Source organism: Octopus bimaculoides, chromosome 2 (genome assembly GCF_046866305.1).
Source record: "Octopus bimaculoides isolate indiv1 chromosome 2, ASM4686630v1, whole genome shotgun sequence".
Lineage (NCBI taxonomy): Eukaryota > Metazoa > Mollusca > Cephalopoda > Octopoda > Octopodidae > Octopus > Octopus bimaculoides.
Genome location: NC_142929.1, coordinates 193,721,998 through 193,748,818, shown reverse-complemented (window position 1 = coordinate 193,748,818; position 26,821 = coordinate 193,721,998). Strand labels below are relative to the sequence as shown.

Below are 26,821 nucleotides of genomic sequence, written 5' to 3'. Positions count from 1 at the left end.
AATGTACGCCAGCATGAAAGCAGATATGTAAAGATGATGATGATGATATATAGCATACAGTTTGTGCGTGTAACACCTAGGGTATATATTTTTCTTCTTCCTCCTTGTCTGGCCACCGTTGGTCAATGTTGACTGATCTTGTTCAGTAATCATCTCCGGTAGGCTTGCATCTGGGCTACAAAAGCTGCACTTGATCTGCAGCAATGATCACATCTCTGCTGTAGAAGATGTGATGCCTCTCATGTGCACTTTTGTATTCTCTCAGTTGTTTCTCTTCACTGATTGGAATCACAAGCTTCAGCCATAGATATTACACAGCATATGTATACAACACCTTGGCTTGATCCAACTCACGCCAGCATAGAAAACAAATGTTAAATGGTAAGGATATACAGTGGTACCTTGGTTTTCAAACAACTCTGATCACAAATAAATTGTGCTTCATATATATATATATATATATATATATATATATATAGCACGATTTATTCGTGATCAGAGGCGTTTGTAAACCTAGCTTAGAGCTGCGGCCATGCTGATGCACCACCGTGTTGCTACATTGTTATTACAGGGAGCCTCTTACAATATGTGGCACTTGGTGAAGAATGGAGTTTGATTTAGCAACCCTCATTTGCACCTCCTGCTGCGAGGTAGGTTCATCTGGGACTCTCGATAGGAAGAGGTCCAACTTTGATTTAAAAACTCCTACATCTACTTTGTGCAGATTCCTCAGGCTTTTGGGGAGAATATTAAAAAGCTGTGGGCCCCTGAATCCCAAGCTGTTGCAGTAACTGGTCCTGAAGCGCGATGGCATTGCTGGGATCTTTGGCACTATGCAATGTCGTCCCGTTCTGGCATTGGTGTAGCTTTCAATGCCAAAATTTGGCACAATTCCTTCCAGGATCTTCCAGATGTATATTACTGCATATCTCTCCCGCCTTCTCTCCAGGGAGTAGAGTCTTAGCTGTTTCAGCCTTTCCCAGTAGCTGAGCAGTTGCAAAGAGACAATCTTCTTTGTGAATCTCCTCTGGATTGCTTCAAGGTCTGCTGTTAATTTCAGACTGGTGGGTGACCACAGCTGTGAGCAGTAATCCAGGCGGCTGAGGACGAATGTCCTCCAGAGTATCATCATGGTTTCCTTATCTCTGGTTCTGAATGTTCTCAGGATCCATCCAGCCAATCGTCTGCACTTTGTTGCCATTCTGGTAATGTGCACTTGGAAAGAGGTATCATCACTCATGTCGATACCCAGGTCTTTCACTGATTTAGGCTCTGGGATTGAAATTCCCTGTGGACCAGTGTACTCTGTAAGTTTAATATTCAGTTTTGGACGTTGGTAGCGCAGGGCTTGGAATTTTTCAGTATTAAACTGCATATTATTGTCCTCAGCCCATCTGTAAACTGAGTCCAATTCCTGCTGCAGATGTGCAACATCACTGGAGTTCTGTATTTTCTGCGAGACTTTTGTATCGTCTGCGTAGCTTGCAAGAGTGGCTATCCGGGCACTTGAAGGCATATCTGAGAGAGCGACTATAAAAAGCAATGGTCCCAAGACAGTGCCCTGTGGAACACCGCTCATTATTTGTGTTCTCATAGAGGTGGCTCCATTAGCCACTATTGCCTGACTTCTATCTTTCAGAAAGTCATGTAACCACTCTCCAAGTTTTCCAACTATGCCAAGATCACGCAGTTTGTGGCATATCACACCATGATCCACTTTGTCAAAAGCTTTTGCAAAATCAAGGTATATTACGTCCACATTTGAGTTGTTGAGTAACTGCCTCAACACCCAGTCGTAATGTTGTAAGAGCTGGGTCAGGCAGCTCCTACCTGGTCAAAAGCCATGTTGGGTATCACTCAGCAATTTCTCTGATTATCCTTTCCATGACTTTGCTGATGTGTGAAGTCAGAGAGATAGGCCTATAGTTTTTGGCATCTGCTCTGCTTCCCCCTTTATGGATTGGGCATATTATTCCCTCCTTCAGCTTGCTTGGCAGTCTTCCGTTTGCGAGAAAGCTCTGGAAGAGGATCTGGAGGGGTTTTGCCAGGGCATGCTTACATGATTTAAGGAGGATTGCTGGGAAACCATCAGGGCCAGCAGTTGAGTTTGTGTCCACTTCATGTATAGCTAGTAGTACATCTTCTTCGCTAATGTTGATGTATTCCATCGTAACTGCCTCCCTGGTTATAGGGGAGGTAGCAAAGAAGTCCACTGGTTTGTTCACTTGTCTGTGCTCCAATGGAGTGGTGAAGACACTTTTGAATTGCTCATTCAGTACCTCACTGATCCTAGTTGGACTGTCTGTGAGGGAGCCATCCTTTTCGAAGAGGGGTCCAATCTTGCAGCGTACTGAGGCTGTTTCTTTTGCGTAATGAAAGAAGGCCTTTGGGTTTGACTTAATGTTTTTTATAACCCAGGCTTCTTTGTCTGCTCTCTCCCTCACATAGGATTGTTGCAGCCTTTCTTTGATCTCCATCAGTGTCGTTTTTAGGCCGGACCTTTGGCCATTCTTGGGATGCTGGTTGAGTCGATTTGCAACTTTTGTCCGTCGTCTCATGAGGATCTTCCTCTCCCTTGGAATCTTGTTCCTATTTGTTTTGGCCTTGTGCTCTGGGACATATTTCTGGCTTATGGCTTGCACAATAGACATGAAACATTCTAGTTTCATGTCAATGTCTGGTGTGGAGAGACATTTTGGCCAATCCTCTCTGAGGATCTCTTTCTGAATCGATTTCCAGTCCGCTTTGTGGAAGTTCAGATTGGAGAGATTTTGGGTGCTTCCTTTAGGCTGTATGTCTCTGGTTTCTTTTGGCCCAAACATAGACAGCTCTATTATGTTGTGATCCGAAACTAATGTCGGCGTCACTTTCACATCATGAATGATGTCTGTATTGTTCGTGAAGCAGAGATCTAGAATGTTATTTGCTCTAGTTGGTCTGAGAACAGTTTGCTCCATGAATAGGGCATTGGTGAGGTTGAGCAGGCATTCCATATATATATATATATACACATATATATATACATGCATATATCTACATATATATATATATACATATATCTACATATATATATATATACATATATCTACATATATATATATATACATATATATATATACATGCATATATCTACATATATATATATATACATATATATATATACATATATATATATATACATATATATATATACATATATATATATACATATATATATATACATATATATATATATATACATATATATATATACATATATATATATATATACATATATATATATACATATATATATATATATACATATATATATATATATGTATATATATCATCATCATCGTTTAACGTCCGCTTTCCATGCTAGCATGGGTTGGACGATTTGACTGAGGACTGGTGAAACCGGATGGCAACACCAGGCTCCAATCTAATTTGGCAGAGTTTCTACAGCTGGATGCCCTTCCTAACGCCAACCACTCAGAGAGTGTAGTGGGTGCTTTTACGTGTCACCCGCACGAAAACGGCCACGCTCGAAATGGTGTCTTTTATGTGCCACCCGCACAAGCCAGTCCAGGGGCACTGGCAACGACCTCACTCGAAAATCCTACGGGAGCCAGTCAGGCGGTACTGGCAACGGCCACGCTCAAAATGGTGCATCTCATGTGCCACCCGCACAAGAGCCAGTCCAGGGGCACTGGCAACGATCTTACTTGGCTTGCCGGGGTCTTCTCACACACAGCACATTTCCAAAGGTCTCGGTCAGTAGTCATCGCCTCGGTGAGGCCCAATGTACGTAGGTCTTGCCTCACCACCTCAGCCCAGGTCTTCCTGGGCCTACCTCTTCCACGGGTTCCCTCAACTGTTAGGGTGTGGCACTTTTTCACGCAGCTATCCTCATCCATTCTCACCACATGTCCATACCAGCGCAATCGTCTCTCTTGCACACCACAACTGATGCTTCTAATGTTCAGCTTTTCTCTCAAGATACTTACACTCTGACGGGTATTCACATTGACATTACACATCCAACGGAGCATACTGGCTTCATTCCTTGCGAGCTTACGTATGTCCTCAGCAGTTACAGCCCATGTTTCACTGCCATGTAGCATGGCTGTTCGTACGCATGCGTCATACAGTCTGCCTTTTACTCTGAGTGAGAGTCCCTTTGTCGCCAGCAGGGGTAAGAGCTCTCTAAACTTTGCCCAGGCTATTCTTATTCTAGCAGCTACACTTTCAGTGCACCCACCCCCACTACTAACTTGGTCGCCCAGATAGCGGAAGCTATCGACTACCTCTAGTTTTTCACCCTGGAATGAGATAGAAGTTGTTTCCTGTTTGTTTACAGTCTTTATTGCACCTGAACATCTGCCACAAACAAAAACTAACTTGCTAGTTAACCTGCCTTTGATGTTGCTGCACCTCTTATGTGTCCATAGCTTGCACCGGGTACATCTTATAGAGTTACTACCTACTCCTTTTCTACATACTGAGCAGGGCCATCTACCTGAAGGGGTTTGTGTTTTATCTACCTTCCTACTTATTAGGATTTTGGTTTTAGCTGGGTTGACTCTAAGGCCCTTCAATTCTAGACCTTGCTTCCACACCTGAAACTTCTCCTCTAGTTCTGATAGTGACTCCGCAATTAGGGCAAGGTCATCAGCATAGAGGAGCTCCAAGGGGCAACCTGTCTTGAACTCCTCTGTGATTGCCTGGAGGACTATGATAAATAAGAGGGGGCTGAGGACGGAACCTTGGTGGACCCCTACCTCTACCCGGAATTCATTGCTGTACTCATTTCCAACCCTCACCTTACTGGCAGCATCTCTGTACATGGCTCGCACAGCTCTCACTAACCATTCTTCTATCCCAAGTTTCCTCATTGACTACCAGATAAGGGATCGGGGGACCCTGTCAAAGGCTTTCTCCATGTCAACGAAAGCCAGGTACAGAGGTTTATCCTTAGCTAGGTATTTCTCCTGCAGCTGTCTCACTAGAAATAAGGCATCAGTAGTGCTTTTACCTGGCACGAACCCAAACTGCATCTCATCTAAATTGATTCGCTCCCTAATTAGTTGGGCTATGACCCTCTCTGTAACTTTCATAACCTGATCTAACAGCTTGATGCCTCTGTAATTATTTGTATCTAAAGCGTCACCTTTACCTTTGTAGCAGTTGACTATGGTGCTGCTACACCAGTCATTTGGTATGACTCCTTCGTGTATCACCTGGTTCGTAATACGGGTGACTAGGCTATAGCCAACACTGCCAGATATTTTGAGCATCTCTGCAGTAATTCGTGATGGGCCGCAGGCTTTTCCGGTCTTCATACTCTTAATTGCTTTATCTACCCCGGTACTATCAACTCGGATAGCTGGTCCCTCTGTTGGGTCGACATACGGCAGGCTCTCTTTCTCCCATTCATTCTCTTTATTAAGCAATCTATCGTAGTGGCATCTCCAGACCTCTTTCTTTGCATCCTCATTTAGTGCAAGCGTACCATCATCCATGCGAACACATTTCTCTCCTACAACATCACTATTCTCTCTCATATATATATATATATATATATATATATATATATATATATATATATATATATATACATATATGTTATTTTGTTGGTTTCAACCTGAGATGCAAAGGAATGATGATAGCTGCAGAAAGAAGTGCCGATCACTGAAGGCACCCATGGAAGGAGGAGACCCAGGAAGACATGGGATGCCGTGGTGAGGACCGATCTCAGGACGTTGGGTTTCATGGAGGAAATGACCATGGACCGAGATGTCTGGCGATATGAGGTTCTTGAGAAGACCCACCCACATCAGTGAAACTGAGCTCTAGAAGTACTGTGTGCCCCACCCACACTTAACAAGAAAACTTCTCACACACTCTACCACAACAAACCAAACTACGTCTCTACATCTCTTCTCTTCCTCGCATTTCCACTTCATGCATTATGCTCATCTCCCACTCCCCAATTCTGTCCCCTTGGCCCTGTGCCATTGTATCATTGCTCTCCGCTAACTTCCAACCAATGTGTTCCACCCATGCCCTGTCACCATCTCTATCCTGCTGTCTCCCTCTCTCTCTCTCTCCTTCTTCTGTGCTTCCCTCAGGCTGGGTAACCATGTATCTCCTTTGTAGCAGCACACTTGTTTCTGTCCTCATTCCTGATATCTCCCCCCCCCCCCCACCTGGTCGGGTAACCTTGTACTTCCTCTACAGCAAGACACCTATTTCTGTCTCACTATAACCTTTTCATCATCCAACACAAGATCACCTCCTCCAATGCCCTCACCCCTCTTGAAAGTTTTTTTTTTGTAGTCTTACAAGTACTTGGTGACCCTGTCAGCATAGGTGCCACTTAAAAGCATCCAGTCCACACTGTAAAATGGTTGGTGTTTGGAAGGGCATCCAGCTGTAAAAACCTGGCCAAAACTGACCTCATAGCCTGTGCTTGTGCCACATAAAAAGCACGAAGTCCACTCTGCTGAGTAGCTGCTGTTAGGAAGGGCATCCAGCTGTAAAAATCCTGCCAAAACAGTCATGGAAGTCTGGTGCAGACTTTATATGTGTAAGTATGCTAATCACACCAATTTTCTAATGAAGCAGTACATACAGTCACATACGACAGACTAATTAGTACATCGTTAGACATTAGTTTTCTTGACTGATCACTGAAAAGCAATTTCATAAAACATCCATCTATGTTTAAATCTCAGTAAGGCCAAAGCAGTCTTTAATCTTTGTGGAATCAGTGAAATAAATCCAGTAACAAAATGGTAAAACCTGAAATAGCATCTCATAGATTGTGCTTAAATCAATGAAAGCCAACGTTTAGATGTGCTTTGATTAAAGTTTATATCAACATGACCGATGGCATGACCTGAGACACGGGGGGGGGGGGGGGGGATATACAGCTGCTGCTACTACTACTACTGTTGTTGTATGTAGAACTTGTAAAGTTAAGATTAGAACAATTTTTATGAGAGAGATTGGAAATGAACCAAATCATTAAAATTAGCAATCACATCATTGATGTTGATGATAATGCTGGTAAAAGGACATTGACATTTAAACAGTGCTAAAAAAACCCATCAGTTTTCTACATTAACTGAGGTGTATATATATTCACACATACATATACATACCAACACGCACACGCATACACACATGCAAGTATATATGTGTGAAGCGGGGAGTGAATGCTAACATATGCAATTTAGTGTGTGTGTTCATGTGCCTGTGATTATGTGTGTGCATATATATATATATATATATATAAATAAAACACCATTTGAGCGTGGCCGTTGCCAGTACCGCCTGACTGGCCTTCGTGCTGGTGGCATGTAAAAGCACCCACTACACTCTTGGAGTGGTTGGCGTTAGGAAGGGCATCCAGCTGTAGAAACTCTGCCAAATCAGATTGGAGCCTGGTGTAGCCATCTGGTTTGCCAGTCCCCAGTCAAATCGTCCAACCCATGCTAGCATGGAAAGCGGACGTTAAATGACGATGATGATGATGATATATACGAGGGTTAGGATTAGGGTTAGACAGTTTCTGTCTACCAAATCCACTTGCAAGGCTTTGGTCAGCCCAAGGCTATAGTAGAAGACACTTGCCCAAAGAGCTACACATTGGGACTGAACCTGGAACCATGTGGTTGGGGACCAAGCTACTTACCACACAGCCACTCCTGTGCCTATATTGACTTTTTCTTTTCTCCTTCAGCTGATGTCACTTTACAAGTTTGATTATGAACAAATGTTGATAACAGCTGTTCTCTTTCTCTTTCTCTCAGATTGTTAACTATCACAAAATCCATCAGTCTGTGTGCCAATTATCAATTATGTATCTGTCTGTCTGTCTGTTTGTGGATCTATATTCAATAATGTATTGATTAACACCTATAAATGCATTTATATAAAGTCATGCTTTCATCTGTGAATATATACGTCTTGTGTGTGTGTGTGTGTGTGTGTGTGTGTGTGTGTGTGTGCGTGTGTGTGTGTGTACAAACAGCACATATGTACAAGTGTGTGTGTGCGCTATATCTGACACAAATGTTTCAGTTATGGCTGGATGTCCATCCTAACACCAACCATTTTACAGAGGGAGGGCACTGGCACCATGTCTTTTATGGCACCAACACAAGAGATACGCTAAAAGCTCCTCTTTACACTCTCTTGTCTCTTGTTCACAAATTACTTCACTCGCTGATATTTTTTCATGACATCAACACTAGTGAGGTTGCCTGTCTGCCTACACACACACACACACACACACACATGCGTGCACGCATGTGTGTGTGGCTGTGTGGCAAGAGGTTTGTTTCCCAACCACATGGTTCCAGGTTCAGTCCCACTGGCACCTTGGACAAGTCTTGTACTATAGCCCTGGGCTGACCAAAACCTTGAGTGGATCTAGTAGAAGAAAATTGGAAGGAGCTCATTGTATATGTGCGTATATGTATGTGTATATATGTTTGTGTCTTCTTATTTTGCCATGGAATAATGTTGTAAATGAATGTGATTCCTTTCCAATATTCTGTTAAAAATGTCTAACCATAGGGAAATATTACCTTTGCTTGGAAACAGGTCAAGGATGGTGCCAGAAAGGGCATCTGGCCATAGAATATCTATCTCAACAAATTCCATCTGATCCATGCAAACATGGAAAAGCAGACTTCACAAACAATACACATACACACACACACACACACACACACAATACACATACACACACACAGGTATGTATATCACATCTGCTTTTCCATGCTGGTATGGATTGAAAGAGACTTCTCCACCCCCAACAGCTCACTACTGGTTATAGTCTGTGGTCATTTCATTTATCAAATACAACATTATGAGACTCGGCTTCCACTATTTCTTCCAATATCTACCTTGGTCTTCATCTTTTACAGGTTGCTTCCACTTCAATTTTTTGACATGTTTTTATGCAACAATGTTTTCCATACACATGATTATCATCATTTAACATCTCTTTTCCATGTCCACACGAGCTGGATGGTTTGACAGAACCCAATAGACTACAGGGCTAAGCCAAACTCCAATGTCAGCTTTGGCATGGATTCTATGGCTGGGTGTCCTTCCTAAAGTCAACCTCTTTGCAGCATGGACTGGATGCTTTTGATGTGGCACCAGCTGCAGTGAGGTCACCAAATAACTTGCAAAATAAGGAAAGAAAAGCACCATTGATTGAGGGTTGGTTGGAGTGGTTACTTGAGGAAGGTGGAGGTGGCTCCATGCCAGGTTTTGAAAGGCTAAAGTACAACAGAGGGGCAGGTACAGGTATTTTGCTCCAGAAGAGACACATGGCTACTCTGCATTACATAAGGGTGGGCAGTAGTAACTGGAAAGAAGATGAAGATGGTGGTGACAGGGTGTGGGAGCAAACTTTCAAGGTAAAAATGGTGAGTATAAGAGAGAGAGAGAGAGAGAGAGAGAAGGTGATCGGTTCCAACTCAGTCTTCTCTCTTTCTAACCCTAACCCTAATTCTGCTTTTATACTCAGATTTTGTCGCAGTCCATTTGTGCTTCATTCGTCATCCAGCGGAACATTCGCATTTAATTTCTTTCCCACTTTCACATGTTGTTCCATGTTCCATGCCACATGACTCACAACAATGCAATGACACTCTTTGTACACAAGCATCATTCAGCCGACCCAGCACTTTGAGTTATAACATCTCACTGAACAATTTCTATTCAAGTCCTGTATCAGCCCCTAATTAGGTTCCCTAAAGAACCCAAGCTGTTAATTACTTTTAAGGGTTGTTCTCACCATTAACCACACCTGTCCACCTGTCACATACAATCCCCCAACTCCTTTCTCCAGCTTCCTCTGGCCCCCACCACATCTCTTCAGTTCAGACAGTTTATATTGTGTACACCGTATGGAATTCCTACCACCTCTGAATACCCACCGTAACAACTTCCCCGATAGAGTCCTGCCTTGCTTTGCTGTTAAATGTTTTTGTTTATTGTAGGTTTACTTCAGCCCTCTCAAATGGCATACAAAGTTCCTTGCGGAAAACCAATCTTAAACCCTTCTGCTATGACCTGGAGAGACTATGATGAAAAAAGAAAGGGGCTAAGATCCAAACCCTGTTGGATGCCTATCTGCATGCTAAGTTTCTTATTCCTAACTCTCACCTAGCGTCTCTCTGTGCACATGGCTTGCATGGCCCTCATAAGCTATTCCTTTACACTTAGTTACATAGACATCATGGGATAAAGATAAGCACAGACAACATAGAGTAAAGCAGCTTCTTTGGTCTTAGCAGAAACAGGACAACCTCTCTGGTGCTGGTGCCACAATAACATGCACCCAATGAACTCAGTAACATGGTTGGTGTTAGAAAAGGCATCCAGCAATAGAATCCATGCTAAAAATGGAATGTACAAGCGACTTATTTATGTTTGTGTGTGTCTACACACTCGTGTATAAATAATCCATACATGCACACACAGGTGTACATGAATACACACACATGCATACACACACATGCATACACACACACACACACACACACACACACACACACGATGGTGGTGGTGGACATTCATTGAGGTATATAATATTTGGATATCTCCTGACTATTAATATAAACTTTCTGTTTACAATTCTCCTCCTCCTCCTCTCCCCATTACTCTCATCTATCACTCATCCCTCCCCCTCCACTTCCTTCATCAATTTGCTGTCCTATCATATCTCTGTCTCTTTCACATCACACTACCTGTGTACTGAGGGCATATATGTAGGCATGTAATATGAGTGTGTGTGTGTGTGTGTGTGTGTGTGTGTGTGTGTGTGCGTGTGTGTGTGTGTGTGTGTAGCCATATGGAGTTAAGTGTTTTCCAGGTGAGAAACAAACTAAACACTTTGGCAATGTTCCCATTTCAACATTGTTGTTTAACCCAAGGTTAGTTTTACACCACCAGACTTAAAATCAAAAGACATTCTAACCAGGGCCATCTGTCTTTTCAACATCCAAAGCCATACTGTCCACTATGTCTGTTACTTTTTCAGAAATTAGGTGGTGATTTGAGGGAGACTTGGTTGTTATTTCTAGCAAGTTGGGTGACTATGTAACAGTCTCTACATTGCATAACTCAGTTCTAGAGGTAAATGCGGTGCTGTGACATTCATGCCTTTCTCACAAACTTTAGTGAAATAAATATAACAGAAAGGAGCAACTATTGGACTTGAGTTTTTAACCTTTTTGTCATGGTTCAGTGACAAAAGGGGCCACACAATGAGCAATGGGATTTAAAGGGTCACTGGAGGTGGGGAGGGGATGATGAAGAAACAAAGGATGAGGGGTTACCACTAACCTCTACTTTAATCCCTTTAAGTAACCCAGCTGGGGCTGATATCCCTACAACACAAAGTCATTCAAACTGCTAGAAATAACAGCTAATTCTCCATCAAATTACACCCAATTGCCTTAGAAATAGAATATATTATGTAATCTAGAAGTAGTAGTAGTGGCTATACTTACACTTTGTGAAGATAGATGGGATGGTCATGGCTGGAACAGCTTTGATTTATAGGCTTGTACTGAGATTAAACATCAACAGCAGCATGAAACTCATTTTATTATAAAAGAAACCATTTCCACCACCACCACCAACACCAGCATCATCATCACCTCCCACCACCACCACCGCCACCACCATACATCAATCTAGTTAGGTAAGCTGAACAACTGTTGTTTTTCCTTCCTACAAGAAATACGCCCTCCACCACCACCACCACCCAAATGGTGGTTGTTTATATTACAGTGAAATACTACAGGGTGTAGCAGGAGAAGAGGGTTGTAAAGGAGGTGAGGGGTATTTGTGATAAACAGGTAAATACTGGGGTACCCAGGGTACTGTGGAAGCCATAGCAGAGAGAGACTGGAAGGGAAGACGAAAAAAAAGGGGGGAAAGTTAAAAATGTATATACATCATCATCACCATCACCATCACCACCACCACCAACAACAACAACAACAACAGCAGCAGCAGCAGCAGCAGCAGTAGTGATAAGTCCATGGAAAGCAAGTGACAGATAAATATATGGTTTACTTGTGAAATGAGGATATCAAAACAAGCAGGTTTGCCAAAATAACACACACACACACACACACACGAATGGGTGTGCGCACATTTGCATACCCACCTTTGTACACATCTCTTTTTATGATTAATCAACAGAAGTCAGAGAGTGACTCAAAGAATGAAAGTTTCATGCTTTGCCATTTATCAAACTGGTTTCAAATGGTGTTTTCAGTTCTATTTTCCTGTTTGTATCACTAAACCATTCGCACACACACGTACCAACATATATTCACACACACACATACAGTCACACACACACACACGCACACAAACCCATACAAGCAGACACACAGTTCTTTAGTTTCTTTTAAACATCACAACCAAGGCCAGACTGGAGCAGTATTTTCTGCACTCACACACACACACGTCTATACATATATACAAACGATTTTAGTCTGATAATGGCTTAACTGGCTGTAACTTCGAAGTCACTGTCAATAATATTCTTGTTTAAGAATAATAAATTTGTACTCTACAAAAGTACAAAGTAACCCATCAGACTAAATGTAAAATTGCTTTTATTAAAATTGAACATAAAAACAATTATTAACACACAAACACATATATATGTATGCATGTGTGCATAGAGTGTTTGGAGTGGTGTACGGATTTTATAGATGAAGAGGTGGTCAGGATTTGGATAAAAACTATTCATTTAGTGCTTTCCTCCTTTTGGGAGATTCATCATAATAGAAAATTCATACCTTTTACATATGTGTATGTGTGTGTGTGTGTGAGGTAGTCGAAAATAATGTTTTGGAGTTGGATTTAAATGAGAAAGAACATCTCAAATCACAACTCCTAAAACACACTCTTTCCAAAATCCAAGAAAACAAATTCAACTTCCAAAAAAATTCGCCTCCAGCATGTGTATTTGGATGGGAGAGTACTCAAGAGGAATCCTGATGAATATTCCAAGTCTCGACCAGTCGGAGGAGTAAGCGGTGCAATATTAACTTGGCAACTATTATTAGGCACTCTGCAAATCCAATGTAAGTAACAACACTTGTGTGATGTAAATAAGTAAAAATGAATAATAATGTTTTTGTTCAATTTATGTTACATATGTTTCAATAACATATCAATTTATTTGCACACAATGTATGATATAATGAGATTACATAACTCATACTGCATAATCTAATTTCATATTATGTAATACACTGTGTGCAAATAAATTGCCTGCTATCAAAACATGTGTAGCATAAATTGAACAAAAACATCACTATTTTCCACACAGGCAATGAAAGCAAAGCCATTATTAGGATAAATTATAAAAATTGCACAGGTTTCCATAGAAATATAAACAGGAATGAAAAACAGCAGAAAGGAGAAGGAATGAAGTTAGTTACTTCAATAAGAGGACAGCCATCTCAGGACTAATCAGGGCACCACAAAAAAAGAAGGATTACTGTGACTGCCTTAGCTGTGTTCTTCTTAAAACTCACCCCAACTAAAGTAAAGCTGTTAGAGATTAATAATAATAATAATAATAATAATCCTTTCTACTATAGGCACAAGGCATGAAATTTGGGGGTAGGGAACTAGTTGATTACACTGACCCCAAAAGGATGAAAGACAAAGTTGACCTTGGCAGAACGTAAGGATGGATGAAATACCACTAAGTATTTTAACCGGTGTGCTAACGATTCTGCCAGCTCGCCACCTCAATGATAATAATAATAATAATAATAATAATAATAAAAATAAAAATAATGATAATAATAATAATAATAATAATGATAATAATAATAATGATAATGATAATGATAATAATAATGATAATGATAATGATAATAATAATAATAATGATAATGATAATGATAATGATAATGATGATAATAATAATAATAATAATAATAATAATAATAATAATAATAATAATAATAATAATAATAATAATAATAATAATAATAATAATAATACTGTCCTGATGTAATACCGGGCATTGGCTCTCACAACTTAACTGACTGGAAGTGTTATCATGTACATTGTTTTGTCTTGGTATAAAAAGATGGGCTACAGCAAATATTCTGCTTAATATCACAGATTTGCTTATCAGTTGGTTGACCTTAACCAGTTGAGCATGTCCCTTGGTGGCTGGTGATATGTGCATCTCTGATCATGAGCAGAAGTAGTGAAGTGGGGCATCAAAGCCATGTGTTGAGAAGAATTCTTTGGGGTTTGAATAATTCACCTCTGAAAACATGGGCGTTTTGTTCAACATCCGTAAACAATCCTTATTCAAGAACCATTTGAGCGGGATGGGCTACTTGACCTGAAGAAAATTCTAACTGGGCCCCACCTGCGAGGTCATGCGCTGTTTATCTTGATATGAGATCACCATCTTGCACACATATGGTTGTAATGCATGTGCCTGGTGTACCCTTATCAGACGGGTAGTCATGATGGGTATACTGGGCTTCGTATATTTTACCCCAGTGTCACTTTGATGGCATGCACAGCTTTCTCGCTCAATAGTAATAATAATAATAATAATAATAATAATAATAATAATAATAATAATGGTTTCAAATTTTAGCACAAAGCCAGCAATCTTAAGTGAGGAAGGGGTAAGTCAGTTACAATGACCCCAGTGCTCAACTTGTACTTATTTTATCAACTCTAAAAGGATGAAAGGCAAAGTCCATCTTGGTGAAATTTGAACTCAGAACACAGCAACAGACGATCTGCCGCCAAACATTTTTCCTGGCATGTTAATGATTCTGCCAACTTGCTGCCTTAATAATAACAACAAATTACTTGTAAAACAAACTTCTAATTTTCTTATGCTTTGACAGACATTCTCCAGAAACATTTTCTATAACAATACTCTGGGCAAAACCAAATATATGGCACCCTGGTCATAATACCAACATGAACTTCTAACTTGTCTCTTGAGGTCTCTGGATGAGATTTGACAAAAGCCAAACAAATAATAATGACGATGATAACAATAATAATAATAAAAGGAAAATAAGCCATCTGTTTTATATGGATGATTTAAAACTATATGGCAAAGATGATGAAGAGCTTCAAGGACTATTACATACTGTGAAAGAATTCAGTGATGATATCAGGATGGAGTTTGGCCTTGAAAAGTGTGCCAAAACCACTTTTAAGAAAGGGAAACTGGTAAAGTCAAGTTCAATAGAATTAGATGTTGAAACAGTAATAAAGGAACTTGAGCAGGAACAAACCTATAAATACCTAGGAATAAATGAAGGCTCTGGTATCCAGCATGCAAGCATGAAAGAGAAGGTTAGGAAGGAATGTTATAGAAGAGTTCGAGCAGTTCTGAAGTCTGAGCTGAATGCATATAATAAGGTGTTAGCCATAAATTCCTTAGCAGTCCCAGTTGTTCTTTATAGCTTCAATGTGCTTAACTGGAATACCAGTGAAATAATGAAGATTGATAGAAAAATCCGCAAGCTACTGACTTGCAATAAGGTGCACCATCCAAAGGCAGACGTGGATCGTCTTTACCTTCCCAGAGCTCAGGGAGGTCGAGGCTTGATCCAGCTTGAACTTACGTACAAAACCACCACAATCGGACTGGCCAAATACCAAGATGTGGTATGAACAAACTCCAGAAACAGTCACCGAAAATGAGAATTGCCAAATCCTGTGGGACGCAATGATCCAGTGTGATCACCAAACCAGACATCAGAAACTGGATATTATTGTGGTGAATAGAAAAGAAAGAACATGTACGATAATCGACAGAGCATGTCCTGGCGACAGCAGGATCAATGTGAAAGAAGAAGCAAAAATAAACAACTATGATGATCTGAAGTGAGAAATACGAAGATTGTGGTCAGTGAAGAGAGTAGATGTGAAACCAATGGTAATTGGTGCACTTGGAGGAATCAACACTCAATTATCAGCATGGCTGAAAAAAACTGGTGCAAGAATTCTTTGCAGGGTCCTTGAAGCATGACCAGTAAACAAGTGTCACGTTACTCTGCTGACACTTTCCGTCCAGCAAAATAAGCCGTGAGTTTTCCTCACATAATAATAATAATGATGATGATGATGATGATGATGATTTCTTTTATTGGCCACAAGGGTCCAAGACATGGAGGACAATATCAAAGGACAAGTTACAGTACAAAAAATTACAAAAACTACATGTGGGGTTAACATCAATCAATGAGAGATACTGCCACATTAAAAGATATAACAAAAGAAATATAATAGAAAGTAGAGATATAAATAAATAATAAATAAATAAATAGAATCCCCAATAGTGGGGCAGTCCACTTAGGGTAATCCAGGATAAAGCCCACACAAAAATCACAAATTACTCTGCCATCACCAAGGCATGGGAAAGTTCCCTCTTCCAATTTCTTTCCTCCTGCTTAGAAAAGTGTATTCAGAAGTAGAAAATGCAATCCCTTAAAATTTGAAATTGTAAGAATTTGGAATATGAAAAGTGTAAAAGTTGTGCCTGTAATAATTGGGTGCCTTGGGAACTGTGAGCAAAGATAGAAAAGAAATGGTTGAAGGGGATTGGAGTAGAATGTCCTGTAGAGCTCCCATAAAAAATTTGCCTTTTAGGGACGGGAAAGATTATCAGGAGACAGACTATTGAAAGCTTGTGGTTACCCGAGGTTACAGGTGGTAATCTGCTCCCCACATAAATTCTACCTGGAATAAGAATGAACTCGAGTCAAATCAACAATAACAGGTAACCAAAGAACATCATATTGAACACTTTTGAAATTTCATCTTAAATTGAATATAATTCCAGTTCCAACATGGATTTTAATAAAGCTTCTTCTTTCTTCTTTGGTAAGTTTGTGTTCTGATAAAGGAAAAGATGTGTTAGAATAGAACAAAAGAGGTTAGAAGATGATTACAGTAAACCCTTTCTCCCCCCCCCCCACTTCTTTCAGTTTTATTTTGTTTTCCATTTCCGTGCAGCAGTCAACACTCTTGAAAGGCTCTGCTAAGGAATCTTGAAGGACATGTTGTTGTCACTGGAGACTGAATGTTGGAAGCAATGGAGATTTGCAGAATTGTTTAGGTTTACAACACAAACTGATAATTCAATATTTCATTTCCTGTAACGATGCTGTCTCTCTTTCTCCTCCTCCTCCTCTTCTAAACATTCTTCATTCTCCAACATCAGCATTCAGTCTGATATATTCACACTGGAATTCTCACCTCATAATTATTTCAAATAATTTCTTTTACAAATAATTCTCTCAATGCTAAATATACGGACACAGCCTTAACTATTGTGTTTGATGCAAATGGCATCCCTGAGTTAGATATTCTTTTAAAACCATTTTTCTACATACACCAACCACTAAACAGATTCACATATTTACGTAGTGATTTTCCCCTTCAATAAATACAGTAAAGGCTGCACATTGCTGATGATGTCAACTTTTTCAATGAATATGCAAATTAGCAGGTTTATATTTAAGTTTCAAAGTGATCCAAGATATCTGAAAATACCAGTAATATATTGGTGTCTGACACTGACACAAGTCCACACATCTGGAGTGAGGGTAGGTATCTATTATCAAATCAACTTGACATGAACCCAGAAGGTATAAACAGCAAAGTTGACTTTGGTGGGATTTGAAATCAGAACATAAAGGGTTCCAATCATAGAGTGAAAGACCCTAACAATTCAGCCAATCCAGCAAAGAAGCTAAATATTTTATGATGGATTATCGACCCCTAAATTCTATCCCATCATCAACCATTACCAACAGAACCAGACTGACGACTGCTCCTCAGACAGACCAACAACCTGGAATAGCTTTGACTGGTTTTAGATCATCACTATAAGGACAAAGCCTAAAGAAATTGGCAAACGTAACAAAATCCCAAATAATATAACATGTCACCCAAACTGACCAATAAGAATAAGCTTCGTTTATCACCCAATTATAACCTCTCTAGCACTGGAGTCATGATAAACATACCTGACACACGTAGTAAAATGGTTGGTGAGGAGGAGGAGGAGGAGGACATCTAACACAAAAAGCCATGCCAATATGTGTGTGTGTGTGTGTGTGTGTGTATAACATATGTATTTTTTATTATAAATAATTAGCACAAGTTAGAGAGTGACTCAAGGGCAAAGAATTTTGTGCATTGGCACTTTTCAATGCATGAAGCTCAAGGCCCTTGAGTCACTCTATAAGATTTGCTAAGTCTTACTGGCACCTGTGCCGGTGGCATGTCAAAAACAACATTCGAGCGTGGTTGTTGCCAGTGCCACTGGACTGGCTCCTGTGCCGGTGGCACGTAAAAACACCATTTGAGCACGGTCGCTGCCAATACCACCTCATATACACAACACAATATGTTATCATCATCATCTTATATATATATATATTCTTTTACTTGTTTCAGTCATGTGACTGCGGCCATGCTGGAGCACTGCCTTTAGTCCAACAAATCCACCTTAGGATTTATTCTTTGTAAGCCTAGTGCTTATTCTATCAGTCGCTTTTGCCGAACTGCTATGTTATGGGGACGTAAACACACCAACGTCGGTTGTCAAGCAATGGTGGAGGGTACAAACACAGACATACAAATACATACATACATATATACATATATATATCTTTATATATATATATATATATATATATATATATATATATATACACACACACACGACAGACTTCTTTCAGTTGCCATTTACCAAATCCATCCACAAGGTTTTGGTCGGCCCAAGGTGCCACACAGTGGGACTGAACCCGGAACCATGTGGTTGGGAAGCAAGTTTCTTACCCCACAGCCACTCCTGTGTACACACACACACACACACACTATTATGGATGTGCCCACATGGAAGATGTTAAAAGATGATGTGAATTGGTGTATACACACACACACAGCTACCATTGAAGCCATACATGATGAATGCAATTAAGCTGCTGAGAAAACATAGAAATTAATCGTTCCTGTAAACAACCATATTGTATACAATGTCAAATGTTGTTCTGCTCAATAATGGTGTATTGTTGCAGTTAATAACAGTTGATAATGGCTAAATCACTCCTTGGGGGGGGGGAGTCACTCCTCCTCCTCCTACTACAACTACATTAAATCACTGTTCAATAGCAGGTGTTTATTTTATTGATTGTCGACAGGCATGGCTGTGTGGTAAGAAGTTTCCTTCTTAACCACATGGTTCCAGTTTCAGTCCCACTGTGTGACACCTTCAGCAAGTGTCATCTACTACAGCCTTGGCCCAACCAAAGCTTTGTGAGTGGATTTGGTAGATGGAAACTGAAAGAAGCCCGTCGTATATATGTGTGTATAGTGTGTGTGTATGCATGTGGGTATATGTGTATGTGTGTATATGTGTATGTGTGTATATGTGTATGTGTGTATATATATATATATATTTGTGTGTGTGTGTGTGTGTGTGTGTGTGTGTGTGTGTGTGTGTGTGTATAATGTAGGTAGTCAGGGTAAGTCCCAGCTGTTCCCTCTCGAAGCACATCTGCTTAGCTTATCTCATTATCAAATCCAATATGTGGCCACAGTTGCTGCTCTATGTTGGTCAAAATACATAAAGTTGAGAATTATGGAAAAATTATTTGCAGTGTTATTGTATATAACAAAACAGGACTTTTTTTTTTGTATTATTTATTCTCCATTACACATGTTTCATTTGCTAATAGGAATTACAAAGGTTTACATGTTAGGTAGGCATGTAAAGAATTTCTTATCATTTTTGGGGTCAGACAGACAAAACACTTTTTATAAGGCAAAAAATCACATTTGGATGGGGTGTTTTATATTTGGATGTTAATCATAAACAGGACAAAGAGTCCTCGGGAAGGAAAGAGAAAGACACACACACACACACACACACAGATATACAAATACATATGCTCATATATACATAAAAATACACATATAAACACATTCATGCATACACACACACACACACATATATTCTTTTACTTGTTTCAGTCATGTAACTGTGAACATGACGGAACAGCACCTTTAGTCGAACAAATCAGTCTCTCTTGCTGAACCGCTAAGTTATGGGGACATAAACACACCAACATTGGTTGTCAAGTGATGGTGGTGGTGGGAAACACAGACACACAGATACATGCATATATGTCATCATCATCATCATCATCATCATCGTTTAACGTCCGCTTTCCATGCTAGCATGGGTTGGACGATTTGACTGAGGACTGGTGAAACCGGATGGCAACACCAGGCTCCAGTCTGATTTGGCAGAGTTTCTACAGCTGGATGCCCTTCCTAACGCCAACCACTCAGAGAGTGTAGTGGGTGCTTTTACGTGTCACCCGCACGAAAACGGCCACGCTCGAAATGGTGTCTTTTATGTGCCACCCGCACGAGCCAGTCCAGGGGCACTGGCAACGATCTCGCTCGAAAATCCTACAGGAGCCAGTCAGGCGGTACTGGCAACGGCCACGCTCAAAATGGTGCATCTCATGTGCCACCCGCACAAGAACCAGTCCAGGGGCACTGGCAACGATCTTACTTGGCTTGCCGGGTCTTCTCACGCACAGCCCATTTCCAAAGGTCTCGGTCCGTAGTCATCGCCTCGGTGAGGCCCAATGTACGAAGGTCTTGCCTCACCACCTCAGCCCAGGTCTTCCTGGGCCTACCTCTTCCACGGGTTCCCTCAACTGTTAGGGTGTGGCACTTTTTCACGCAGCTATCCTCCTCCATTCTCACCACATGTCCATACCAGCGCAATCGTCTCTCTTGCACGCCACAACTGATGCTTCTAATGTTCAGCTTTTCTCTCAAGATACTTACACTCTGACGGGTATTCACATTGACATTACACATCCAACGGAGCATACTGGCTTCATTCCTTGCGAGCTTACGTATGTCCTCAGCAGTTACAGCCCATGTTTCACTGCCATGTAGCATGGTTGTTCGTACGCATGCGTCATACAGTCTGCCTTTTACTCTGAGTGAGAGTCCCTTTGTCGCCAGCAGGGGTAAGAGCTCTCTAAACTTTGCCCAGGCTATTCTTATTCTAGCAGCTACACTTTCAGCGCACCCACCCCCACTACTAACTTGGTCGCCCAGATAGCGGAAGCTATCGACTACCTCTAGTTTTTCACCCTGGAATGAGATAGAAGTTGTTTCCTGTTTGTTTGCAGTCTTTATTGCACCTGAACATCTGCCACAAACAAAAACTAACTTGCTAGTTAACCTGCCTTTGATGTTGCTGCACCTCTTATGTGTCCATAGCTTGCACCGGGTACATCTTATAGAGTTACTACCTACTCCTTTTCTACATACTGAGCAGGGCCATCTACCTGAAGGGGTTTGTGTTTTATCTACCTTCCTACTTATTAGGATTTTGGTTTTAGCTAGGTTGACTCTAAGGCCCTTCAATTCTAGACCTTGCTTCCACACCTGAAACTTCTCCTCTAGTTCTGATAGTGACTCCGCAATTAGGGCAAGGTCATCAGCATAGAGGAGCTCCCAGGGGCAACCTGTCTTGAACTCCTCTGTGATTGCCTGGAGGACTATGGTAAATAATAGGGGGCTGAGGACGGAACCTTGGTGGACCCCTACCTCTACCCGGAATTCATTGCTGTACTCATTTCCAACCCTCACCTTACTGGCAGCATCTCTGTACATGGCTCGCACAGCTCTCACTAACCATTCTTCTATCCCAAGTTTCCTCATTGACCACCAGATAAGGGATCGGGGGACCCTACGATGGGCTTCTTTCAGTTTCCGTCTACCAAATCCACTCACAAGGCTTTGGTTAGCCTGAGGCTATAGTAGGAGACACTTGCCCAAGGTGCCATGCAGTGGGACTGAACCCAGAAACATGTGGTTGGTGAAGCACACAGCCACTCCTGTGCCTACATACACACACTCATAAATATACAAATACATAAGCTCATCATCATCATCATCATCGTTCAACGTCCGCTTTCCATGCTAGCATGGGTTGGATGATTTGACTGAGGACTGGTGAAACCAGAAGGCTGCACCAGGCTCCAGCTGGATGCCCTTCCTAATGCCAACCACACTGAGAGTGTAGTGGGTGCTTTTACGTGCCACCGGCATGAGGGCCAGTCACGCGGTACTGGCAACGGCCACGCTCAAAATGGTGTATTTTACATGCCACTTGCACAGGAGTCAGTCCAGCGGCACTGGCAACGACCTCACTCGAATGTCTTTTCATGTGCTACCGGCACATGTGCCAGGAAGGCGACACTGGTAACGATCACGCTCAAATGGTGCTATTTACATGCCACTGGCATGGAAGCCAGACAACTGCTCTGGCAATGATCACGTTTGGATGGTGCTCTTAGAGTTCCACTGGTACAGGTGCCATCACGATTTCGCTTTCGCTTGCCCTAACAGGTCTTCACAAGCAAAGTTTAGTGTCCAATGAAGGAGACGTTGGCATGGGTGCTAGTCATCGAATTTAGTTCGATTTCGATTTCACTTGCCTCAACAGGTCTTCGCAAGCGTAGTTTAGTGTCCAATGAAGGAAAGGTACGCATAAGTGGGCTGGCTACAACCCTGGCAGAGGGCTTGGATTATGGTCTCACTTGGCTTGCTGGGTCTTCTAGCGCACAGCATATTTCCAAAGGTCTTGGTCAGAAGTCATTGCCTCAGTGAAGCCTAATGTTCGAAGGTTGTACTTCACCACCTCATCCCAGGTCTTCCTGGGCCTACCTCTTCCACATTTTCCCTCAACTGTTAGGGTGTGGCACTTTTTCACACAGCTATCCTCATCCATTCTCGCCAAATGACCCTACCAGTGCAATCGTCTCTCTTGCACACCACAACTGATGCTTCTTAGGTTCAACTTTTCTCTCAAGGTACTTACACTCTGTCTAGTATGCACACTGACATTACACATCCATTGGAGCATACTGGCTTCATTCCTTGCGAGCTTACGCATGTCCTCAGCAGTCACGGCCCATGTTTCACTGCCATGTAGCATGGCTGTTCGTATGCATGCGTCATACAGTCTGCCTTTTACTCTGAGTGAGAGTCCCTTTGTCACCAGCAGAGGTAAGAGCTCTCTGAACTTTGCCCAGGCTATTCTTATTCTAGCAGCTACACTTTCAGCGCACCCACCTCCACTACTAACCTGGTCACCCAGATATCGGAAGCTATCAACCACTTCTAGTTCTTCTCCCTGGAATGTGGCAGAAGTCGTTTTCTGCACATTTACAGTGTTTATTGCACCTGAACATCTGCCACATACAAAAACTAACTTCCTAGTTAGCCTTGCTTTGATATTGCTGCACCTCTTATGTGTCCATAGCTTGCACTTGGTGCATCTTATAGAGTTTCTGCCTACGCCTTTTCTACAGATCGAGCAGGGCCATCTACTGGAAGGGATTTGTGGTTTGTCTACCTCATTAGGACTTTGGTTTTAGCTAGGTTGACTCCAAGGCCCTTCAATTCTAGTCCTTGCTTCCACACCTGAAACTTCTCCAGTTCCGATAGTGACTCAGCAATTAGTGCAAGGTCATCAGCACACAGGAGCTCCCAGGGGCATCCTGTCTTAAATTCCGGTGTTATTGCCTGGAGGACTTACTGACAGCATCCCTGTACATGGCTTGTACAGCTCTCACTAACCATTCTTCTATCTCTAGTTTCCTCATTGACCACCGGATAAGGGAGCGAGGAACCCTGTCAAAGGCTTTCTCCATATCAACGAAAGCCAGGTACAGAGATTTATCTTTGGCTAGGTATTTCTCCTGCAACTGTTTTACCAGAAATATAGCATCAGTGGTGCTTTTCCCTGGCACAAACCCAAACTGCATTTCATCTAATCTGACTCTCTCTCTCCCATATATATATATATATATATATATATATATATATATATAAAATGTCCATACATAAAAGTATACACATTCACAAAAACACACACATAAATACACACACACACACACACACACGCACACACATGCACACTCATACATACACACGCACGCACTTTACATGTTTGTCACACGTATACACATACATGCATTCTTTGCATGCCCAACATGTAAACCCTTGCAATTCCTTTTAGCAAATGACAGGGTGATTGTAAATCGAACACCCTAACCACAAGGTCAGATTCTGTCATTAAACATGAAAATGTGAAAAGACAGAAAGCTCTAAACAGGGAGATTCTTTCTACAAATTGCATGGATAACTTTAGTTTATCGGTTCGTTATCTCACTATATTATTATGTGAAATCCTATCATCTAACGCTTGCATTCGTTAAGCAGTTCTGTCTGGATCAGTGCTGTTTCTTTATAAACAGCCATAATTAACATAATTAATTTAGAGATTAACTTTCAGTGTTATATATATATATATTACACGTGAAAATCTGTTAATTAGAAAATATATTTAATTAAGATTATATAATAATCAAATTACAAAGTGCTTTTTAATTAACATCCTAAGTATTTCAAGATGATGAACAACTCTGAATGTGTGTGTATGTGTGTGAACATGTATATGTGTATGTAGAAGTTGTTACGGGAAGGTGTGTGTTTGTTTGTTTGTGTGAGCTTCTGCATCCATGATCTTTGCAAACATTTTTTCAAGCTCAGAATTGATGAAGCATGGAATAAACTATCCACATCAGTTGTTGGCTGTCAGGACGTTGTTTCTTTCAAAAATATTCCATGCTTCCTGAAATTCACCAACACAATTCCTCACATGGCACCCTTTGCTGTTTCCTTTTCAGGTTTTCTTCTGTAAATTCTAGCCTTCGTTTCTGTCTTTCTTTACTTGACTTATATCTGCTTTCCATTCCCTCTTTTACTCTTTTCCAAATTTTCAATCTGCCATAATGCATCTGAGCACTGGAGACAGTCAACTCATTATTATTATTATTATTATTATTATTATTATTATTATTCAGGTCACTGCCTGGAATTGAACTTGGAATCTTGTGGTTCGATTCCAGGCAGTGACCTGAATAATAATAACATCGAAAAATACCTTAGGAATGAGAACCCAGGTTTGAAATTTCCCCAAGACACCTGAAGAAGGCTGAAGGATATATCAGCCGAAACGTTGTGTTAACAACAAACAAGATGAGGACAAATATCAGTCAAATGTAAATAATTCCTCATCTCTTAAATATGGAACTGTCTTATAAAATATAATATTATTTTCACAGTACACTTAGCATTGTAAACTGATAGGATGTGTGTGTGTGTGTGTGTGTGTGTGTGTGTGTGTGTGTGTGTGTGTGTGTGTATACCCAGGTATTCCAATGTCTGCTCATTAGCTGTGAGAGGTCAGATTCGATGTAAATATCAACATTAAAGTTCTCTACAAAACTTCCTCTTCCAACCTTGCACACCTCAACTAAATACCAACAATATGTTGTATTCCACAACTTCTGGCAATGTTTATCTTCTGACGTAGGAGCTCATCCATTTTTTGCTGCTCAAATTGAAGCAGTTGCCCCCCCCCCCCCCCCCCCCCCGCCACACTGTAATAGAGATAAAGTTCACCAAACCTTCAAGTGTTTGACCCAGTTTCTACTGATAATCACAGCAGTTTACCGAATGAAGAAAAGGCTACAACATCCACAGAAACACACACACATATAAATGTTCACATGCACACACACACAGGCAGAGCTCACCTGGATTCCCTTTACAGCCACTCTTCACCCCACAGACTTTGACCTTAAAAATCGAGTGATGGGTCTGAAATTTCTTAAAGTGAAGAAAGGCTCTGCACACGGTCAATCCTACTCTTTAAAGAACTTATGCATTTGTGTCCCATCCCTAAAAGAACTATTCCACATCAATGGATGCAAACAAAGTCATAGGTATCACATCAGTTTCTTTCCTCCTACACAGATGTCTAAACAAAGACCAGGGATCTCTCACTCCCAGCTATTCAATATGGCTGTCGATTCTACCCTTTGACAAGTTTTGGTCACAAGTTTTGTTTTCCATCCTGTCGAGTGTCCAATAAAAACCACCTTCCTTACCAAGAAGGTTTAGTTGAGTTGCTAGTTCAATGACCAATGGGTCAACCATGCAACTGGTTTGACTGGGTTACAGGTCATCAGTAACACTAAAGGTGACCGGATATGAATGACCATGGGGCTGCACCTAGAAAGTTACCCTCCCAGGCACAAGTCCAGGCAAGGTTGTTTATGGAAGACCAGCAGTCACCCATGCATAGCAGCCTCCCCTCTCCACACCACTGATGTTATCCAAGGGAAACGCAAAGGGGCCGATACAGCTTGGCACCAATGACGTCACAACTCATTTCTACAGCTGAGTGAACTGGAGCAACGTAGAATAAAGTGTCTTGCTCAAGAACACAACATGCAGTCCAGTCTGGGAATCAAACTCACAACCTCATGATCGTAAGCTCGACACTCTAACCACAGAGCCATGTGCCTTCACTGACCTGATATAAGCATGTATAAATACATATATGCATGCATACACACAACTTCCTCACTCCGTGCCAGTGCCACATAAGAAGCAACCATGTCAGGTGCCAAGTAAAAACAAACACCCAGTGGAGCACTCTGTAACGTGGTTGGCATTAGGGAGGGCATCCAGTCACAGAAACCATGCCAAAACAGACAATTGGAGTCTGGTGCAGCCCTCTGACTTGCCAGCTCCTGTCAAACTGTCCAACCCATGCCAGCATGGAAAACAGACATTAAATGATGATGATGATGAATAGCTCTCCCAG

General features: G+C 41.3%; 1 protein-coding gene across 13 annotated transcripts in view; it reads right to left on the bottom strand.

Moving 5' to 3' along the window:
- Window positions 1-26,821, bottom strand: part of LOC106879914 (anoctamin-8) — a 103,643-nt gene that overhangs the window by 70,137 nt on the left and 6,685 nt on the right. The gene's annotated exons all lie outside the window — the stretch shown is intronic.